The following is a 3,759-nucleotide window of genomic DNA, read 5'->3' on the forward strand; positions in this document are numbered from 1 at the left end:
ACGTTGAGCTGCAGGTCCGGCGGCGGCAGCTCCTGCAGGGAGAACCCACCTGCTTCAGCTCCTCATGGCGGCGCAGTTCGACCTGAGGCAGCAGCTCATTCAGTCTCTGGATCTGCACAAACACACCGGAAAATAAAACACCACCAACTAATGATCATCAGTCACACTCCTCATTTATTAGGAGCTAATAAATGACGTCATAATATTTAGAATCTGGCCCGTGCTTCTTAGATCTCCATCATAATTCTCGTGATGCCATGTCTGTGTTTACTTTGTGTTTTCACTTCTTGTCCTCTCTCCATGTTTCTCCTGCCAACACCGACTGGATCAACTGCTTCACTTTGAACCGCTATGAAACCTGCAGTCCTGCCTCCCTCCACCAGGCGGCAGCACCTCACCCTCCTGTCCACGGCCTGCAGCCGGGTCTTCATGCTCCGGCTGATCACAGTCACTGGAATGTTTCTGGGTTTGGGATGAACTGAAGCAAAAACACATTAATAATCAATAACTGAATCAGTAACGAGGCATCGGTTGATTCAGGAGTTTCCTCCTCAGCGTAAATAAACTCAAAACATTTTCTCTCACTGTCTGACATTAAATCAGTCATGATTATAATAATTATTCTGTATCTTTATGAAAAAAGAAACTGAACTTCATGGCTCGTGTCTCCAGATGTCACTTCAAGATTTCCATAAAATGTTTTTTCTCATGATGTCGTCCCTCCTGCAGCATGATGCTGCCACCACCGAGCTTACAGAGGAGATGATGTTCTCAGGTTAGCTGTTGCTATTTGTCGGGGGGGGGGTTGAGGTGGTGAGATTGAACGCTGAGACTCAGGTATGATGATGATGATGATGATGATGATGATTTATTGAAGATGCTCACAACAATCCAGTCAGGCAGAACAATTAGCAAACAGCTAAAGACTTCGACAGAAAACAAGCTACTCAGGACTTCACAGTAGTACTGAGGGGAACAGACTAGTGATGGGTCTGGCAACACCGATGCGTCTGCGCATGCGTCCAACCCACAGACCAAAACGTGTCGGTGCGCGTGTTGGTTTCAGCAAGTCACGTGACCGATACAGGAACTGTTTTGAAATGACATTAATGCGCCAAACTGTTTAGAAGGAAGCGAATCTGTCAAAAACATTTGCCAAGCGAATTCCTAACCTTTTACAGCATCACCTATGGAGCAGCCTCAAATAAAAGGTTTCCTCAGTGTGGGACCATTTTGATCTTATATTGGAAAATAAATTTGTTTTCATTTTCTTGTTTCATCCGGTTCTTGTCAGTTTCTACTTGATCTATCTGAATCCAAATTCAGCTGACATTGACTCTTAGTTTACTTTCATATTATGTTCTGCAGGTTAAATGTTGCATATGTTTGACTAAACTGTCTTATTTAAATAAATCCACCTTTTCAATGCTGAGGCATCATGAGGACAGGCATGAGAATGAAGTCCCAGATACACCTAGATAAACTCAGATATTCAGGCATTCTACAAATTACTTAGTTGCTTTTTATAAATTATTTCATATACAGTGATCCCTGGGTATAACGCGGTTCACTTTTCACGGTTTCGCTGCTTCGCAGATTTTTTTGTGCAGTTTTTTTCCACAGTGTTCTGCGTCCTGATTGACCGTATGATTGGGAAAAACAGTCTCCGCGCTTCTTCTCTACCTGAGTGCCAATAAAGTTACGGTATTTAATACAGATTGGAAACTGAAACTTTGAATTCCAGCTGGAAAAAACTGTGGCCAGAGGCAGCAGAACCCGACCGGAGGCTCAGATTCGTCGCTCTGCCGTAGATCCAGCTGTGAATCTCGGGGCAGATTGGAGGAGACGCTTTAATGACACGACTCCGGATCACATTAAGGCCCGATTGATGAACATGCACATCTGCAGACCTGAAAACAGGTTTTGTTATTTAGTTTAAATGTAGAGTATTTATTTATGCTGTGTAATAACTGTAAAAAAACAAAGGCAATTACTTCACGGATTTCGCCTATTTTCGGAACGCATCCCTTAAGAAAAACAAAGGTTCGCTGTAAATGTAATGTTTACTTCATTTTTTTTTCTACAGCAAAAGTTTTGTTAAAAAAGCGTAAAAGGTTAAATTTCAAAATGTTGTAAAAACTTTTTGTTTTAAAATAAAAATCTGTGGGGGGGAAACATTCCACAAGCATCCTCATTCAAACACATTCACTTAAATTTTCACTTTGTGGTTCATGTTCACATTTTTTATTGACTGTATATCAAATATATTTTAAAATTTAACTGAAGATATGACATAATACAATATATAATATTAAATAAAATACGAAGACTTAAATCTTATTGTATGGACTAGGTCATCAAATCACTAAGTTGCCTGTAGGAATTTTTAATGTCCAGCAGGTGTCAGTATTGAGTGACACAGTTTTGCTTTGTGTCGAAAAGATGCATGACGCCTCATCTGCCTTCACTAGAACAGACTAACCAGCGACATCCGACGTTAGACGTTTGACGAGGATCCGACAAAGACAACAGGTGGAACTAAATTCACTAAATACACAAGGAGGGAAGTCAAGGAATGAGACACACCGGGGAACCAATCAACGGGGAAGACGCGGAGACAGAAACGGAACACAGAAAAACCTTAAAATAAATACACAGAAACACGGATCATGACACTATTATTATTATTATTATTATTATTATTATTATTATTATTATTATTATTATTATTATTATTATTATTATTACCAAACAGTCTTAGTTTAATCAGAAATGAGTCATTTTCTGTGTAAGTTTGTAATCAGTTTTTTTTTTAACATAAATTAACATCAGATAGTAACAAAAACTCAAACCATTTCTTGTTTCAGCTCAATATTTCAGAGTTTGCGATATGACGGAGTGTTTCATTAATAACTGATAATAGAGGAAGCAGGAAGGTGAAAAGCTTCATGTTAGCATGTGAATGAAGAAATGTTTTATATTAAATTAGTCTTTAAATCTCATTTAGGAGTTTTTAACATATAAATATTTGTGTGTTAGTTTGTACCGTTCTGGAAGAGCCGCGTCACTTCAAGCACATGGGGCCTGTGGAGAGAAACAGGGGTCACTGTGAGCTTGGTGGGACTTAGCGGCGGTCATGCTACATACGTCTGTTTGCTGTTAGCAGGAATGGAGGCGTTCAGGGGGATCAGGCAGCCGCCAGCATTCCTCATCTGCAGATGATATTTATGAAAAGATTAAACTGATGTGGAATCATCTGGAAACGTGGAGATTTCAGAGTCAGTCATAAACCTTCAACACGACGTTGGGAACGTTCAGCCCAAAGCTGTCAATGAGGATCTGTGGAGACATTTCATAAAACTCACAAGATGCCACAACTGATTTCTGATCAATGTGACAATAATCCCATCATAAATGCATAAATTAAACTTTTTCTGTTTTTCCTGCTGAAATGTGCAACAAAAATATGCATCATAAATCATTTACACCTTAGAAATTATTGTCATTAAACCAAGAAGTTTGTTTCTGACAGGAAGTGAGATGAGTCACTTTAAAAAATAAAACAACGTATTAAAAAAAAACAGATTTTACTTTATGAAGCAAAATGTTGACAATAATTTCTGCTGTTTTTAATAAGCAGATCAGATGTGGGACTGGAAGAGCAGAGATGATACAAGCAGCTGTATTCAATCCCCTCAACATTTCATTCATTCATTCATTCATTCATTCATTCATTCATTCATTCATTCATTCATTCAT

The sequence above is a fragment of the Poecilia latipinna genome, unplaced genomic scaffold (genome assembly GCF_001443285.1).
Source record: "Poecilia latipinna isolate Pla-1442-1.1 unplaced genomic scaffold, P_latipinna-1.0 Scaffold3414, whole genome shotgun sequence".
Classification (NCBI taxonomy): Eukaryota; Metazoa; Chordata; class Actinopteri; order Cyprinodontiformes; family Poeciliidae; genus Poecilia; species Poecilia latipinna.